Consider the following 20,277-nt stretch of genomic DNA (forward strand, 5'->3'; position numbering starts at 1 on the left):
CCTCTGTTTGAAAACAAAACAAAGGAAAATAAATATCTAAAACCACAAACAGATCAACTTAACTAACATAAACTAAATATAATTTTTAAAAGATACTGACAATGAGTCTTTGCTTGACCAAACTTTAGTCAGGCTCTTAAACCTTCCCCTAGGCCCATCTGTAAATTTCCTTGTAAAACCCAGTTTTAGCAAAAACCCTGCTGAGTCCGTTTAAATGGAGCTTCCCCAAAAGGACTGGGTTTGGAGAACCTCCAGGTCCATGAACACACAGAGGTGCTGAGAAACAGCATGCCTAGAGAGGGCGTTGGAAGCTCGTGCCTTTTCCCCCTGCCTTGTCCTATCTACCTCTTTCACTTGGATGTTTGCCTGTGTTCTTTCTCATTTCCGTTTGTGAATGGTAGGATACCCAACTGGTGTCCAAAGAATTCCTTAAAGGTGTGAAGATTACCCCAATATACATGTTGGAACTGAGTTCAGGAACTCAAAGAATAGTTAAACTTGAATCCAATAAACAATGAATAATGTTTTAGTATAACTATGTCCCATGCAATACTAAAGACATACTTATTGCATGGGACACAAATATTTCATGGAACATATTCATACTAAAAAAATTATTGGATATCTGAAATTCAAATTTAACTAGGCATCCTGTATTTTCACTTGGTAAAACTGGCAACCCAATCCTATTTTTATGGATAAGAAAACTGAACCTTTTAGGAAAATAAGAAACTTGAACAAAGCTAACACCTGGTAAGCAGGGTCACAGAGGAACCCTAGACTCACTGAACCCCATCTCTTCCATTTTATATTGCCCCTTATTGTCCAGGGAGTTATCTTCATCTGCCAGCTGCTTCCATCTCCTGGTAAAATAACCCATCACCATTCCCAGCTTACCAGAAAAGCTTTCCTTCCCCGCAAAGAAGGATTCACTGAAAGGTGAATTCTCATGACTAATGTTCCCAAATCTACCTTCCTTGCTAACATACCTCTTTTGAAAAAAACAGTGAAAACCTCCCTCATGTTTTTCATGTTGTTACTCGCATTTCCATAACTCTTTCAAGGCTACCTCTGTAAACTGAAATTGAAATACAACAATCCATCCATCCATCCATTTCTGGCTTACATTACCTGAAACATAATATAGTCATTTAAACGTAAACACAAAGAGGAAACAAGCTGTAGTGTCATTCACAGGGAGGCATCCTAAGCTTAGCTTTTTGTGGCTCTTGCTCCTACTCATATCTTCCAACATTTCAGTGATAGTACATCCAGCCAGCTTGTCTTACTACAGCATTTACTGCACTGTGATCGGACTATAGCAGGATGGTTACCTCCACAAGGTCAAGGTTAATCTCTGGCACAAAAATTAGATAACAAAGAATGTGTAAAGTAGGTTATCCATGTAAAGTGCCTGAAAGGGTGCCAGGCAAATAGCAAGTGGTCAGTAGATGTGAGCTAATGTCATTCATTTTCAAATGGGGGGGAGGGGTGTATACAACAGTGATGGTCAGAACAGGAAGTGGTCTTGTAATGAATATACCATAAACAATGCAGAAAGATAGAGAAGAAATGATGGTGCCCAAAGGGAAAAAAGTTAGGACTGGGCGAGAATGAAGGAAGTCCACTCACTGGTTTAGTAGCTATGTGCTAAGTGAGCACTATGTGCCAGGCTTGCAGGGCTGGGCTGTCCTGTGAGAGAGGCAGGTCTTCGTAGCGCAGTGTGTTAATTGTGCAATGAGAGAGTGATGCCCAGAAACAAGGGGAACCTGAGACACTCAAGATGGCCAAAAGGGGCCAAGGTGATGTCCTAGTGTGATGCCTCTGCTGCCCCTTCCTGGGGCCATGAGAGCTGGCCAGGCTCAGCTTGGAAAGACTATGCATTCCAGGTAGAAAAGGCAACACTAAATCAAAGCACAGATTTAAAACAGTGAAATGTACACAGGGGAGGTAGAAACAATTCAGTTCTCCTCCTCCTTGGGAAACCGGTGAATTACTGAGCAATCTGTAGTAACTAGGACAGCAGACACTCAACTGTGCTCCCCTGCAGAAGGGAGCCCAAATGGAAGCCATGTGCTAACCACTGAAAATGTTACATGTTGCATCCTGGTTAACTACCCTAAAATCTCTTGTAACCAAAAGAGTTCTAACCAATCTCTGAGGCTTCCCTGTTAATTCTCATAACCATCCAAGCATAGATTTTATTATCCCCATCTTACATAAGAGGAACTTGATCCCTAACGAGATTAAATGGTTTTTCTCAAGGTTACCAGTAACAGGAAGAGTAGGAATTGAACTTTTCAATATCACACATAATTTTATTTCCCCTTCCGTTTCACGTCTTTAAGAAAACACAGCCTTCAAGACCCTGCTTAGATCCCACCTGCCCTGCAAAGCTTTCCCCAACCTCCCAGGACACAGTACAGCCTCTCACAGACCAAGTACTCAGTAACAGTTTGATGACTGGCAATGATAATTAATGATTCTATTGTCTGGCAATTACAGATCTGTGTGGGTAAAAAGCGATGACAGTGGCCTGGACTCAGTAGAGAAGTCATGTAGGAAGAGCTGGCTTTGAGCCAGGTCTTGAACACTGTGGTAGCTATGAACTGGCAAAAGCATGTGGTATACAAAGGAGAGAAGAAACAATTTGTACAAAGGCACAGAATGGAAGTAAAACAAAACTACCTTAGCTATAAATCTCCACACGTCCTGTTGCAGTCAGCCTTTCTCCTACTGAAATAGTTTTTCTAAATAAAATCTTTTCTTTCCACTCTATGTCCAGCTCTGGTTTTTCCTCCAGCAGTGAGAAGTTCAGTCATGTTGAAGGGGATGGTGAACGGTAAATACACACAGAGCATTTTGTGTGTCCATGGAAGCTTCTGTGAACCAGCATCAAGTAGGCCAAGTCTGCGGACTATAACCAAATCATGACTGCTTCTACTTTCTACACACTGTTGTTCTCTTCTCTGTTAGGATCACTCTTTAGATCTATTGATGAATTTTCCACTCCTTTGGATTCTCTGTTATAGGAGAGTGAAAGGCAGAATAACAGCCCCCCAAAAGATGTCCATTCCTAATCTTCAGAACTATGACTATATTAACTTACATGACAAAAAGGACTTTGGATTTTTAAATGGAGGGCTTGTTCTGGATTATTCCAGTGGGTCGTTATCCCAAGGACTCTTATAAAGAGAACACAAGAAAGTAGAGACAGAGAGTGAGGCTGCTGGCTTGGAAGATGGAGGAAGGAGCCTAAGCCAAGGCATGATGGCAGTTTCTAAAAGCTGGAAGATGCAAGGGAGCAGATTCTGTCCTAGAGACTCTAGAAGGAATCCAGCCCTGCTGACACCTTGATTTTAGCCAAATGAAACCCAATTCAGATTTCTGGCCTTCAGAACTATAAGACAGTAGGTATGCATTGTTTTAAACTACTATGTCATAATTTGTCATCAAAGCAATAGGAAATTCATACAACAGGGGTAGTGAGTAGCTAAGGCCATGTACCTCCACAAAGGTCGAATCAAACCTGGGAGATTGGACCTGCCACACCCCTAGTCCCTAAACCTAACCCTAGGTTGCTTTCTGAGGGGTCTGTCTTCAAGAGCTTAGATCTAAAGAGCCAAAGATTGGGGGCACTTGAGGAATACCAGTGATCTCAGCCAGCCCCCCAGAAGGATACCGCTCCATTTGGAACTCTCAAAAACTTTCCGAGTAACAGAAGTCTGCATGCCCACCTCTGCCCTCCCCCCCCCCACATACAGCGGGCCCCTGTACCCAAACCCAGAGCTTGACACTGACCCTGAGCCAGGCCACCCACTCAGCCTCCGGGAAAGATGGAATGAGCGCTGGCAGTCTGGACCTGTCATACCACTAGGTCATAACCTTAACTGTAGGTTCGATTCAGAGGGTTCTGTCCCCAGAGGCCTGGCACACAGCCCTCCAGATTGGGGACACCGGACCCATAGTGGAGGAATCAGACTGCCCCCCAGAAAGAAACAGTGCCATTTGGAACTACAGATAGGATGAACAGAACTCTGCATGCCCAGCTGAACCCACACTAAGTCAACCCCTGGACACCAACCAGAGTCAGACACTCACTCTGACCCATCACCTCAACTCAGCATCTGTAAAACTCTCCAATGTGCCTTTAGATTGTTCCTGCGATGCCTTTAGATTGTTCCTGCGAACGCTTCACTGGGTACCATGAGGTCAATTCCCAGGGGCCATTCTCCAAAGGGCAAGAATTGGGGATACCTGAACAATACCAGAGGACTCAGGCTGCCTCTTAGAAGGAAACTGCCTTTTGGAACACCAGAAAGGATTCAGTGCTGGAGAAATCTTCATGCCCACCTGAGGCTGTCCCCATGATCCGTGGCCCACTGGACACAAACCCAGAGAATGATACTCAACCTTACATTCTCTGTCAACTCAGCCCTCAGTAAGGATCGAAACAGAGTGGCGGTCATGCCTGATACTCCCCTAGACCCTAACCCTACGTCGGGTTTTCAAGGTTCTGTCCCAGAAGCCTGGCACCCACACTCTATAGGTTGGGGACACCTGAGCAATACCAGAGGACTCGCCTGCCACCCAGAAGGAACCCGTGCCCACTGGAACTCTGGAAAGGATTCAGGGTAGGAAAAATCTGCATGTATACCAGGACCTGGACACAAATCTGGACCCTGATACTCCCCTTGACCCATGCTCTCAAACCCACCCCCACCATGAACCTCCCTGATGTACCTTCAGTTTGGTCCTGCCCTGCCCTGCGCCCTAACACTCACAGTCGGTTGGGTTCTGAAAGGTCGGTCCCCGACGGCCTGCCTGTAAAGCCCCAGGGATTTCGGGCACCTGAGCAACACCAGGGGACTCGGGCCGCAACACAGAAGAAAACTGTGCCGTTTCCAACACAGCTTTCAGAGACAAAGCTGGTCCCATCCCAGAAAACCCCCACTTTCATCGATCCCCTGAACACAAACTCTGAGCCTAACCTCCACCTTATCCCTAAACTAACCCTAATCCTAAATCCTAAACCGTAACCTTAACTCCCAGCCTCTAATGCCTAACCCTCACCCCAACCAGAAGCAGCCGCCTGGAGAACGCGGAAAGACGTTTCGGGCCACCGCGCGGGGACACAGCTGAAGCGGGCCTGAGTCTCCCCTGCAAGCTGGAACCCGTGCCGTCTCCGCAGCCCGCTTAGGCTGTGTCCACAGGACGCTGTCCCTGGTCGGGGTCAAACGCACCGAAGCACCGCGTGGGAAGCGGCACACGTGGGAAAGACCCGACGGCCGCGGAGTCCGGGGCGGGGACGGAGCGGATTTGCGCTGCGGCGACAAGGTGACGGCACTCTGGAGTCCCCGCAGAGCAAAGGACTGTCCCAGCCCGTCACAGCCGCAGGAGGACAGGAGACCTCGGGATGGAGGACAGGCCCTCCCAGCTCCCGCTCGCCCACCACGGAGCGGCCACTCGCCCTCGCACGAGGCCTCACGCCAGCAAGAGACGCGCGGGAGGGCTGAACCGGGCCGGGTCTCGCGTGCGGGAAGCGGCGGAGTTGGTTCCCGTGTCCCGCGCCCCCCACAGCCGGGCTCGGACTGCGCCGGCGCGGGCGGGGGCCTCCGCACTGCGGCCGGGGCGCGGGCCGGGGGCGGGGGTGCGGGGAGGGGTCGCCGCCACTCAGCGTCCGTCCGGGGAGCGACCGTCCGTCCCCGACCCGCGTCAGACGCCGCCGCGGGAGAGCCGCCTGCGTCCGGGCCCCGCAGGGGAAGCCGGAGGTTCCCGTCCCACAGGCAGTCGCCGTCCCCGCCGCCGGCGAGGGTCCCCCGTCCCCCGGAGCCCGGCCCGTCGTCCTCCGGGGGACCCGCCTTCCCGGCCGCCGCCTCCTCCGCGAAGTCGCGGTCGCCTCCCGGCTCCCGGCGCGGCCGGCGGGGGGCGTGGCTCGCTCCCCGGACACCGCCCCCCGCCTCCCAGACGCGCCCGCGGCGCCGCGCCCGGAACCGGGGCCGGAGCGTGAGGCGACGAGCGCGCAGCTCACGAAACCCGCGGGTCGCCTCAGTGTCCGCGACGGCCCCGCGTCTCCACGGGCTCGGAGCGACAGTCGCAGAGAACCTCGGAGCGGCCTCGGCCGCAAGAACGAGACACGAGGAGCCCCGAACCCGGGAGGGGACGGAGCTGTCGTCCGACGCCGCGCGACGCTTACGACAGACCCGGAGGGAGACGCGCCGGCGCCGGGAAACACCCGCTGTCCCCACAGCCGTCCCCACAGTCCGCCGTCGCTCCGCACGCCCGGACTCCGGCCCAGCCCTGCGGCGGGTGTGGACGCGGGGGGACCCGCGGGGCCGGGCGGGGGAGCACGAGCCCCGACGCCCGCGGCCGCTCCCGGACCGCAGACCGTCTGAGGAGCCCCAGGAACCGAGTCCGGGGGCGCGGACACAGCCGCGGGGCGGGGGGCGTCCGAGCCCAGAGAGGGGGGACCCCACAGCCCCGCGCCAGCCCCGCGGGAGGCCACGGAAACCCCGGTGTCCGCACCGGCGCGCGCTTCCTCCGTGGGGTCCCGAGACCGCGCACCCCCTCGCCATCCCCGCCCCGGCGGCTTCTCCTCACCTTCTCCTCCCCGGCCGGAGTCCTGTCGGTGTGGACGCGGCCCCACCTCCTCCACAGCGGTCCTGTCGGTGTGGACGTGACCCGACGTCCTCCACAGCGGGTCCTGTCGGTGTGGACGCGGCCCCACCGCCTCCACAGCAGTCCTGTCGGTGTGGACGCGACCCCACGTCCTCCACAGCGGTCCTGTCGGTGTGGATGTGACCCCGTGTCCTCCACAGCGGGTCCTGTTGGTGTGGACGCAGCCCCACATCCCCCGGAAGCCTCAACAGTGGGTCCTGAGGAGACCAGGCTCCTGTTGGTGTGGAAGCGGACCCACAATCCCTCAAAGTCTCCACAGCAGGTCCCGTCAGGGAACATGGGAGAGATCCCATGTCCTCCAGAAGCTTCGACAGCCGGTCCTGAAGAGGCCGGGCTCCTGTCCCAGCTGCGCCTGCGCAGGCCGGGCTCAGGGCGGGACTTGGGGTCCGGTGCCCTCTGCAGGTGGTGGAGGGCAGTGCAGGACTAGGGCAGCTCACCCTTCAGTGGAAGAAGCACCTGCTCCCTCTCGGGGTCCAGCTGAAGTCATTTTATTCTGGAAATTCAAGCTGAATGGAGCCCAATATCCTCCCAGCTCCTCAAAAATAGCTAAGGAACAATGAATTGGAAACAATATGGAATGACAACAGTCCCTGACCCAAAAAGTGGCACCGAACATGACCCTGGGCTCAGACCCACACTCTGATCTCAACTTGGTCTCAAGCCTAGCCCTGACCCCTAATCCTAGCCCCCAGCCCGAACAATGTTCATAAGAACCAAAATGTAGAAACTGCAAATATCCATCAGTTGTGAATGCATAAACAAAGTGTGGTGAAGGGTTTGAATTTGGGTGCAGGTTCAGGTTCCAGTCAGAGTTCTAGATCCTAGATCTAGAACTAGATCTAGATCTAGATCCTAGATCTAGATCTAGATCCTAGATCTAGAACTCTGACTGGATCTGGGTCTAGGATCAGGGTGAAGATTTACAATGAGGGACAAGGGAATGGTTAGGGTTAGGGCATTAGGTTTATGATTTAGGGTTGAAGACTTAGGGCTTAGGGGATAAAGTGCAAGGTCAAATTTGGGGTTTGGGTTCATGCTAGGGTTTGGGTTCATGGTTCAGGGCTTGGATCCAGAGCTCAGGTTCAGAGTCCAGGCTTCGGGTTCCATTTCAGGTTTAAGATTCAGGGTTCCAGTTTGGGCTTTAAAATCAAGTTAGGTTTCAACATTCAAGTTAGGGGTTAAGGTTAGGTTTAGGGATGACACATTTTCTTCAGCTGTTACTATGGACACAAAATTTCTATTTGAAGTTTCTAAATCTGAAATGTATTTTGTCTGGGTGTCAGGAGCTGGTTTGGAATTTAGGGACCCAGTAACCCCCTACTGATAGCATTCGGATCTTAGAGTCTTCCAATCACCCAGAATTTATGTTCTTCTTGCCCCAAACATACCCTTGGCAGAGAAGGGCAGGCTGGTGCCAAAGTTGGTATGATTTCCCAGTGGTAGAGCTGGGAAACCAAATATTGTGGAAATGTTCATGGAAAATGAAATAGGAGACAAATAATTGATTGACTCCTGATTCTTCCACAATAACTGAGTCCAAGTTTCTAACAGAACCTGATAATATGCCCTGGGAAGGCCTATCACACTCATTACCAGTACCAAAATAAGCCTCCCTCCCCTGGTTTAAACTAAGAATCACAGCAGGATAGTTCCTATTTTGTGTCAAAAATAAAATTTTATTATTTGGCTGTTCCAGTTTACAATTTGTGGAAGCACTGACAACATTTTCCATTCTCAAATCCTCATCAACACATGAGTAAAATGCAGGCACTGTTGCAATGCACTGCTCCTTAGAATACCAAGTACAAGAAGGACTTTTAGAAGTAACAACAAATATTGAATATGAAACTCAGAACAAGCACCCTTGATGGGCACTTAATGAAGATCCCTAACCATAAGATCTAACATCTCATCCTACGGAATTCTCCCATAAAAATCATCAATAACAATAGCCTGCTGACCACTGTAACCACCTCACCATTGACCTCTAGGCTTGTAATACACACTCCAGCCACTAGAGACACTTCTCCGCAGCAGAATGGGACTTGCCCACTCCCAGTAGACCAACTCTTAAAGTGAAGCCAAAAAAATCCCACCCCTTGGAAATCCCAGCCATTAGGAGAAAGTCACAGAAGCACACCCAGAACTCAATATAGGACAGACATCTCATGAAGCGGATGTTGCAGATCACCCCCACTCCCACGAAGTAACTCTACAGTGGACTCCAGGTCTGTCCCCTTCCCGGGATCACATGGGACACCGCATTCTTCCAATACTCCATCCTCAGAACAAAACCATAAACTGTTCTTGTCAGTCCTATATGAAGGCTCACAGTGAGCTCTGCAAAAGCCAGACACCTTCTTGAGAGCACTCAGCCTCTCATGCCTCTCCTAGCAGTCAGAGGGCATTGCTTTCCCTGACTTCCACACCAGCTAGAGAACACTTGGAACCGGTCTTGCCAGACTCCGTGCGAAGGCATGTTCTTCATCTGCAAAATGATGAACGGTGAAACACCATAGACTCCCCACACCTTCTTGAACCTAGGTAAATTGGAGGTACAGCTTGGCCAGAGCTATTATCCCCAAGCCCCTAAGCACACACACCCTTCCCTTGTGCACTCCAGACCCGTTTCCATCCACTTTGCTCATTCTCAGCCATTGTCTCTACAGAGCAGTACAGTAGTTCTGAGGTGCTGAGACTGATGTGCTAGGTGCTAAGCCAGCACCTTGGACCCACTTACTATCAGAAATTAATATTCGTTTTAACAGATGTATCCCAGAAGATCTTGCCACCATGGCTATTAGAAAAGTCATTACAACAGAGGTCCTAACAACCTGTGCCAATCTCCATGGCTCCACTCCCTGGCTCCAGGGATTGGCTCATCCGTGGGAATATGACCTGGTCCCAGCCAATGAGGTGGGAGGAAACTTGGGTCTCAGCCTGCAGAGCCAAGCATGGGATGGACTACCCAGACCAGGGGCTTTTCCATCACAACTGCAGAAGTGGCCTAGGCCAGGCCTGTGCCAGTGCCACAGAGGACCCAGGAAGCCAGGTGCTCCATAACATTGCTGAGGGCTGGATTGGACTCGTCCTGAAGCCCATGCATGCTAGATCCTCCACTAACTCAGGAGAACCCTAACGGTGCTCATGGTCTTGGCCTGAACAAGATGACCATCTGTGTGCTATATAACCCACAAGATATACCCACCAGGTAATGTGGACACACTCACCCAAACAATACCCACATGGAATTCAGCCACAGACAAACATCTTGTGGCAAGCTCAAGGCCTACAGAGAAAGGTGAGAGAATTCCTGAGGCCTTAATTGTTGGCCAATCTCACTACCATCTTATTTTCAAATGGAGGGACTGGGGTCAGGCAAGGTAGATCCCGGTGTATTCCCACTATGCCACTGGAAAAGAAGAGCCTTCTCCCCCATCATCCACCATGTTGCACCTCTGGAGTGTGGGGAAACTACCACCCATGGGCCCAATGAGACCTTCACCTGTATTCTCTCAATCCAGCGTGTCTGGCACATGAGTTATGGATGGTCGGTGGCTGCTCTCAGGGCACAATGCCAGAGAGGAGTCGTTGTCAGAGACACCACATGGACTGCAGCACTTGACAGAAAATCTTTACAGAAGACTTCCTAGAAAAGTCTGGGCCAATCTCTGGTCTCAAAGATCCTAGGACCACGTCCCTTCTTTTAGTAGAACGGAGTGCCTTCTGGGTAAAATCTAATTTCTTCACCCCCAGAGGCAAGGACTTCCATCCTTTCAGCCAGAACGCCATCTGCATCCTCTTCTATGTACACCTGGAATGGCACGGCTATGGGTTTGCAGACCAATGGGAATTCAGTGTGGTTTCCATTGTAATGATGCTTAGAAATGGAGGTGTAAGGGTGAACTCGTGAGTGTGAGTGTGTGTTTCCTCTTTGTTAGCCACAGTGTGCAAGGAGAATACAATACAGTAGCATGCCTTCTGTCCCCCAGGAATGGCCACGCAATGTGGTCCCATAATGATCTCAGAAGGAAGCCACCTTCATAGAACAAATTTCATCTGGGAGGACTCTCAAATCCTTTGGCCTGGCCACTATGTTCCACTGAGACTGGGGGCGCACAGAGGGACAGACTCCTCCTGCCCATCAGGGTTCTAAAGGATGCCTGCTGTTCCAGGACAAAAGATCCCAAAACCATTCATCTACCTGTCACCCAGCCAGGCATCTGGGAGAGAGATCTACTCCAAGCAGAAAGGACAGATGTAGAGACAACAAATGACAGCCTTGTGTGACAAGTGCCATGACAGGGGACACTCAGGAGGACTGGGGGTATGCAGGGTCGGCCAGACCGGGAGGCAGGGGGACCAGGAGTGCTCCAGGAGGATGTCATAGGTGTGCCCTTCTGTGGCTGCACGTGTCAGTGTGAGCGGGCATTGGCCCAATGGGAAATGATAGGGCGGGCGAGGGGCTGTGTCCCTAAACTGTCTTCTACAAAGCAAAATCCCATAACGAGATTTCTTTCAGTACAACTTCATTTCACATGCATCTATGAGTCCCTAAAGCTGATTGTGTAGAACATGAAGGACACAGTTTGCCATTTCTTTCAAACCTGAGGTGCCGGGGGCAGAGCGCACTGGATAGTTCATACTCTGCTTTCAGAGGATGATGACTTTTCCCACCTCATCTCCAACCCAAGGACAGAGAGCTAAGACAACAGAGATCTACACTATGAAATGTCGACAGAAATCTGAAAACCCAGGTTCTCCCAGGAGCTAAAGATTCAGCACCAGGGTGACAGAAAGGGGAGGCAGATAGCAAGGAACCAAAAGAATGCATCACGAACATGTGAGCTGGCCCACTTCTCTCCCTGTCAAAAGCAAGCCACGCCTGACCGGAGGGAGTCTCAGCTGCACCTGGTCCCGGTCTGTCTGTTTGCTGCCCTTGAGCAGAGCAGACGATGTGCTGAGCTGGGTGTGGGTGTCAGGGGGAGATGGCCAGCTGGCCACAGATGCTACCTGCTGAGTACCAGTAGGACCAGCTCCTGGTCCTCAGCTAAGATGAAACAGTAACTGTGTTTAGTGACCAATTTCCTAGGACAGAGAATGTGCTCAGTGCTTTGGTGACTATATCCTCTCCCATTTTATTTTTTGAAAACACTATAGGCAGGTAAGATTGGCTTATAAAAAGCTGTCCGTAGTTAATGTCTGCAACTTGACCCTGACCCTAGCCCTAATCTCTAGTTAATATATATTTGATTTAGAATATCGCTCATAAATTAAAGGATGATTTTTAGGAGCTAAGGAATTCAGCAACCAGCCCTCTTCTGTCTTTACCTTGAATCTGGTTAAGTTGCAACTCATTGGGCCACGTGCTATCTGGAGAGTGGCCACACGGGGGCAATGGTGAGTAAGCATTGCCGCAAACCCCAGTACAAAGCCAGTTCTTCCTTCATCCTGCCAAACCTTGTTCATTCAATGTTTACAGATCATTTTATAGATTATGAAAAGTGTGACTTTGTTGATTTAAGAACTAAAGAAATTCTTTCAATCTATTAAAAATAGAATATGTTTTCAAAAATCTCGGAGTTGGCAACAGATGAAGGCTCAGGGGCCTGGGAAAAGGCTATTACTCTTCAATCTATTCAGGTCTACTTAGGAAACAAGGATGACTTCTATCCCACTTCTTTTCAGGAAGAATTTCAGCCAACTAACAGCACGGAATCCACACAAATTAGTGCAGCTCAGAGGAAAACAAAAGGAGAATCAACAGCCTCCAGAAGCAGAGAAACAACCACACCCAGGAAACAAGAAGACAGACCACAGAAGCTCTGCTCAGGCCAATTTGCAGCCTGTAGATCCTCTGGAGCTAGAATGTCCCCAGTGCCCCTGGGAGTTGTGGGTCAGCCAGAGCACACACCCTGATGCTGCACTATTAGAACCCGTGACAAGTCTCCTGGTCCCTGCCTCCACCAGACACCTTTTACCCCTGGCAACTCCAGCCTGCTTCTTGGAACACCCATTCCCCTTTCTGACCCCATCGTTCACTTTTCCCTTCTCTGCCGTAATACGGAGTACATTTAACTACTTCCTATTCTGTCATTTAAACGTTTTTTGTCATGTTTGCTGTGAAACTATACTTTGTATCATCTACTCTGATGTAGAATCACTGGTTGTGTTGCATGACTTAACTGGGGACTCCGAGTGCCCACACATTGTCACGGGGCTAGTGTCCTGGGCAAGGTCCTCACTAAGCTGGCTCAGCTGTTGCCGTGAAAGCCTGATCCAGGCACTGCTGTTTTTGTGCAAGTAAGACCACACAGCCAAAACCTTGGTTTGGGCTCGGATTTGCTCACGGCCCTCAGCCACATCAGATGGCGTGGGGGCAAACACCCATTGATCTTTCCTGGACTCCCAGACTCTCATGGGACTCTTCACAGGGCATACTGTGCAAACAAGGGTCATGTCAGTGCCACAGAAACATCTGACACTGGCTATAGCGAGATTCTGTGACGTCCATAGAGTTGCCAAGCCATAGGCCATCTCAGAGTTTGTCTGCAAAGATATGGTTGGTGGGAAATCCACAGGCTGACAGAGGGTAGAGGAAGATGGAAAAGCTAAGGAAAGAGGGAGTTCTCGTGTCACATCTGGCCCCAGGTGACACAGTGGTGGTCAGCACGACAAGCCCCCCCAAACACCCCCCAGTGCCTTCACAGAACTCACCTTAAGGTTTAAACTGAGCCTCATACATGGGTCATGAGTGCTCTGGTTGGATCAGGGAAGCATGACACAGGACGCAATAAAGACACAGTCTTGACATGTATATTCATGGAGCAAGAGATTTCTCCAAATATATTCTGAAATGGTAAAAAATTCACTGATAAAACATGGATATTTTTGATGAAAAAGAAAGTCATACTTGTTCAATTAATAAATATTTATGGAGTATCTACGTAGTGCAAATGTATAGCCTTAGTCCTACCTGGGAGCTTGCGAAGAGGTGGGATAAAATCACTGGATCAAAGATAGGAAGGAAAGCAGGCTTAGGGCTAAGAGAGCCGTCCTATTCAGAGAGGCCCATTAAGGAAGCCCACTGAGAAATTGCTTTTTAGCCAAGACCAGAAAGACAGAGCCAACAAATCCATCTGTGAGAAGAGTGACAGAGCAACTCTATTTTTAAGTATTTTGACCATAAAACATAAATGTCAAGAAATGTTGTCTTGGGTGTTGCTTTGGAATATTTCGTTCTTCTCCGTAACTGTTTGGGTTACATGCTAACCTTTGATCAATGTAAAACACTCTAAGGAAAGGTCTTATTTAAGCATGGACATTTTATATTAAAAGGCAAATAAATTAACCCTAGCAAACCACTACACCTAACCACTAACCCTAACCCATGACCCTAAACCCTGACCCTAAGCCTCACCCCAACCTTGACCCTAAGTTGGGCTCAGAGGCATCTGTCCCTAGAGATCTGGTGACAAAACCCCAAGGACTGGGGACTGCCAAGCATTCCAGAGGACTCCACCTGCCACTCAGAAGGGAAACATGCCATTTGGAAATCCAGAAAGGCTTCAGAGCAGAAGAAATCTGCATGCCCACCTGAGGCCACCCCCACATTCAGTCCTCAGTCCTTGGGGCTCAGCTCAGCTCTCTGGGAATCTTGCCACACAGCTGACAGATTGAACCTGCCATGATCCTAGGCCCTAACCCTAACCCTAATCCTAGGTTGGCTTTTTAAAAGGACAATTCCCAGAAGCCTGGCTCCAAATCCCTAGGGAATATGACATCTGAGTGGAGCAGAGGGCTCATCCTACAACAAAGTCAGAAATCATGCCTTTTGGAACTGTAGAAAGGATTTAGAGCAGGAGAAATCTGAATGACATCTTGAACCAATCCCTGCTTATTTATACTTTCATACCAGACTGAATGCAAAGCCTGAGCCAATACTCTCCTTAACTCTAGCCCTCAATTCAGATGTCTGTGAAGGTCTCCACACCCAAGCACATCACACCTTCCATGCCCCTGGTACCACCCCATCCTAGATTAAGACATAGGTGTAAACATGAACACACCTTTCTACCAAGAGGACATACAAGCAAGCAAGAGACACACAAAAAAGTGCTCCAGAACAATAGCCATTAGGGAAATACAAATCAAAACCACAATGAGATACCACCTTACCACAGCTGGCATGGCTAAAATTATCAAGGCAGGGAACAACAAATGTTGGCAAGGACATGGTGACGGGGGACACTCTTACACTGCTGGTGGGAGTGTACGCTCATACAGCCACTTTGCCACCTGTTATCAAGTTTCCTCAAGAACTTAAAAAATAGACCTACCCTGGGGCACCTGGGTGGCTCAGTAGGTTAAAGCCTCTGTCTTCAGCTCAGGTCATGATCCCAGGATCCTGGGATAGAGCCCCGCATCGGGCTCTCTGCTCAGCGGGGAGCCTGCTTCCTCCTCTCTCTTTGCCTGCCTCTCTGCTCACTTGTGATCTCTGCCTGTCAAATAAATAAATATAATCTTTAAGAAAAAAAAAAAAAAGACCTACCCTATGACCCAGCAATCACACTACTAGGTATTTACTGCAAAGATACAGATTGAGTGAAAGTTAGTGGCACCTGCCCCCCAATGTTCATTGCAGCATCATCTGCTGTACCCAAACTACGGAAAGAGCCCAGATGTCCACAGACAGATGAATAGATAAAGAAGACGTGCTTCATATCTACAACAGAATATCATTCAGCCATCAGAGAGGATGAAGACTTACCATCCCACCCACCTGGATGGAACTGCAGGGTATTACACGGAGCAAAATAAGTCTATCAGAGAAAGACAATTGGCAATGGGTTCACTCATATGTGAAATAGAAGAAACACCACAGAGGATCAGAGTGGAAAGGAGGGAAAACTGAATGGGAAGTCATCACAGAGGGAGAAAAACCACGAAAGACTCTTCATTACAGAAACAAACTTAGGGTTGCTGGAGGGGAGGTGGATGGGAGATGGGGTAACCGGGTGATGGGCATTAAGGAGGGCACGTAACGCAATGAGCGCTGGATGTTATACACACCTGATCTGTTAGCGAACACTGCACCTGAAACTAATGAGGTACTCTAAATTGGTTTATTGAATTTAAGTTAAACAAAAAGAACTTTAAAAAACACTCCTAAAAACTTGCCTGGAACCACTAAAGATACTGAACATCCAAAGCAATGTTGAGAAGAAAAAGCTGGAGGAGTCACAATTCCAGATTTCAAATTGTAGTACAAAGCTGTCGTCATCCTAACACTATGGTACTGGCACAAAAATATACAAGATAGATGCTCAGATATAAACCCACAATCATGTGGCCAATTAATCTTCCACAAAGCAGGCAGGAATATCAAAAAGGAAAAGGAGTCTCTACAACAAATGGTGTTGGAAAATCTGGACAGCTTCACACAAAAGAATGAAATTACTCTGCTTCCTTACATCATACAGACAAATAAACTCAAAACAGTTTCAAGACCTCAGTGGAAGACTTGAAACCATAAAAATCCTACAAGAGGGCGCAGACAGTAACTTCTTGACATGGACCAAAGCAACATTTTTCTAGACTGTCTCCTGAGGCAAAGGAAATAAAACCAGAAATAAACTACTGGGACTATATCAAAATAAAAAGTCTCCACGCAGCCACAGAATTATGAAGAAGTAATAATAATACTGAAAGGGAGAAGATATTTGCAAATATCCTATGCAATAAAGGGATAGTGTCCAAAATATATAGAATGGATACAACTCAACACCGCCCCCCCAAAAAATAATAATAATCCAGCTAAAAAAATCATCAGGACACATGAACAGACATTTCTCCAAAGAAATACAGATGACCAGTGATCCCATGAAAAGATGTTCACCATCACCCAACCTCAGGAAAACTGAAATCAAAAGCATAGTGAGATAATACCACATACTGTCAGAATGGCTGCCGTCAACAACACAAGGAATAACAGGTGTTGGGAGAATGTGGAAAAAGGGCATTGTTGGTGGAAAAGCAACCTGGTGCAGCCACTCTGGAAAACAGTATGGAGGTTCCTCAAGATGTTAAAAATAGAGCTACCCTAGGATCCAGCAACCACACTACTGGGTATTTACCCAAAGCTTATGAAAACAATAACTCAAAAGGATACACGCACCCCTATGTTTCTTGCAGCATTATTTACAAGATCACAGTATGGAAGCAATCCAAGTATCTGTTGGTAAGGTGATAAATGAATGATAGATTTGTACACATACACACACACACCCACACACCCACAGTGGAATGTTACTCAGCCATAAAAAGAATGAAAACTTGCCATTTGCAGTCACATGAATGGATCTAGAGAGTATCGTCCTAAGTGAAAACTTCAGTCAGAGAAAGACAGTACCATGTGATGTCACCCTTACGTAGAATTGAAGAAACACAAACATACATAAATAAAGGAGAACAAAGAGACAAAACAACACACAGATTCTTAACAATAGAGAACAAACTGTTGGTTACCAAAGGGGAGGTGGATGGAGGGATGAGTGAAATAGATGAAGGGGACTAAGAGTACACTTTTCTTGAGCACGAAGTATAATGTATAGAATTACTGACTCACACTATTGCGCACCCGAAACTCATACAACGCTGCATGTTAACTCGACTGGAATTAAAATAAACAACAAATAAGATTTTTCTTTCAGTAACCTACTTGAAAAAGCTTTGGTACACAATGTTCATGTGCCCTACTTGGGAGTATTTCCTTGACAATAATTATCCACTCTATGCCTCAAATTAAAATTTCACTGAATTCTTCTATTTTACCTGTTAATCCTAGCCTACAGTTACCTGTAATCCTACCCTCTCCGTTCAGGATGCATTCAAGAGAGTGTAAGTAGAGATAGAGGTCACTTAATAATCCAGAAAGTTATTACAGTTTCTGTTTAATATGAGATGGCCAGAGTTTGGGACATGTTTCAGAGCAGCTTTGTTCTCTATCCTGGGTCGCTAATTCAGTGATTACCCCCTGGATTCATTTGGCTAACAGGTTTTCTGCGGACAAGCTTGCTTCCAAGCACATCCATGGAAGACACAAAGGTGGGTGGGCTCCGTGTGGGATAGGAAGAGGATCAAGTACAGACCAGGGTACGATCCCGCCCCGATCCAGGAACTGTCATGGGTGTGGGTATGAAAGGCAGAAGTAACGGGAAACCACCAAGCTCACCAGCTAAAAGCAGGTGGCACAGGTCAAGAGAGCTCGAGGTGTAGGGCATGGAGGCTGCTCTGAGCTGCCTCTGGGAGGGAGTGGGGAGGAATGAGGAAGAGAAACTGCCTGCACCTGGCCCATGCCAGCTGCCCACCGTTCCTGACACACATCAGTCTACACAGCTGACATAGCCTCAGCTCAAGATGGGCTGGCTTGCGTCCCTCAACACTCAGTGAGACAGCTGGCTCCGGGTCAGGGACATGCTGAGGGAGGTGGCAGGGAACGCTGCCCTCTGAGGTCATCGCCTCTTTGAGCAGGCAGCCCTGCAGGATGGCTGAAAACCCACTGAGAGGTTCAAAAGATATGCCATGGATGAACTAAGGCATGGAGAAAGAGAAAACAATATTGGGTTTTTAAGGTCAGAGCTGTCAGCTCAGGAAGGAAGGAGAGCTTCCTTGAGGAGGACTGAGGGGAGGGCAGGCCAGCCTGAAATGGGAGACATGACTTTCCTGATTGCGGACCTGCAGCCCGTTCCAGGGCAAGGCCTCATCCTCACCTCTCAGGCGACTGATGGAAGTGTTCCATCGGGGGACTGACAGAGCGGCCTCTCAAGAAGGCTGTCCTGGCACTGGGTTGCACAAGGCAGAGGATGAGGGCCAGACGGAGGGAGGCAATACCCTGGGGGGCCACGGAGCAAGAGCAGAGGCTCATGGCCATGAAGATGATGGAAAGTAGGAGGCAGCAGCATGGGAGCTGGCTGGCACAAAAGTGCCATGGGCATAGTGCCCACAGCTACAGTGACTGGGTGCCTTCTCTGCCAGGCATGGTTCACTTCAGTGGGCTCCAAACAAGCCCTAACCACAACCCTAGGAAATGTGCACCACCACTGCCCTCCTCTCCCCGTGCTATTGCTAGGAATCATAGCCACCAGATCCTGATCAGTTTTCATGGAAACCGAGCAATGCCTCCCACCACACACTGCCCCTCTCTTGGCAGCCTACTGTGACCCTAGTGCCGGTCCAGAGACTGTTGTCTACCTATCTGCACACAACTCAACAGACAGGAGGGTTTCCCTGAATTCCATGGGTTCTGATGAAACAGATCCACAGGCCTCCCTACCCCACCCACCACCAACCCCCAGTGGGTCACTTGGGACTTCGGCTATTGTCATGAAATTCACCATGCCCCATTTCTGTCACTTCCTACAGAAAGTTGGGATCTGATCCCCCAATTTGCCATACATCCTGGTTGCTGACTTGGGGCCATGCCATGAACGCTCACAGACCCTTTCTGTTAGAGAAGGCCACCCTGAACATCCTACAAAATGTTTCTAAGAAAGTACATGTCCATCAGGACTACAGTGTGAATGGTGGTACACAGGCTGCATGGTGGTGATCAGTAGTTCTAACAAGCGTTGACCACCCCCACGTCCCCGGTCTCATAAAACATTTTTCTGTCTTTCCTTAGAAAATACCCCAGGAAACTAATCTTTAAACTGAATGCTCCCTTCACACTCTGGTTCAAATCTTATCCAACCACAATAGTATGAAAGTAGAAACCAGTCACAAGAAGAAAATGGGACAGTCAAAAATATGTGGAAATTCAACAACATGCTAATAACCAAAAGTCAAAGAAGAAATCAAAAGAAATTTTAAAAGTACCTTGAGACAAATAAAAAAGAGAACTTATGAAAAGCTATGGGATGCAGAAAAAGTAGCTCTATGGGGGAAGTTCATAGAAATTCAGGTCCTCGTCAATCCACCTGAAAGCTCTCCAATAACCAACCAAGCATGGGAAAGAAGTGGAAAAATAAAAATGGGCACCAAATCAGCTGATGTAAGGAAATAACAAAATGGAATGGGGAAATAAATCCAATGGAGACAAAAAAAAAGGCAAAAGATCAATGAAAATACAAACTGTCTTTTTTGGAAAGATAAATAAATAAAACTGATGAACTTTCAGCTAGACTCACCAAAAAAAGAGAGAGGACGCAAATACATGGGGAAAGAAAGATAATTGATTCCTGTCTCACATCAAGATCCTAGAGGAGAACACAGGCAGCAACCTCTTCAACCTTGGACACTGCGACTTCTTGCAAGAGATGTCTCTAAAGGCCAGGGAAACAAAAGCAAAAGTGAACTATTGGGACTTCAACAAGATATAAAGCTTCTGCACAGCAAAGGAAACAATTAACAAAACTAAAAGGCAACCCACAGAATAGGAGAAAATATTTGCAAATTGCATTACAGATAAAGGTCTGGTATCCAAGATCTACAAAGAATTTCTCAAACTCAACAACCAAGAAACAAAGAATCCACTCAAGAAATGGGCAGAAGACAAGAAAAGACACTTCTCCAAAGAAGACATTCAAACAGCCAACAGAC

The sequence above is a fragment of the Mustela lutreola genome, chromosome 14 (genome assembly GCF_030435805.1).
Source record: "Mustela lutreola isolate mMusLut2 chromosome 14, mMusLut2.pri, whole genome shotgun sequence".
NCBI lineage: Eukaryota > Metazoa > Chordata > Mammalia > Carnivora > Mustelidae > Mustela > Mustela lutreola.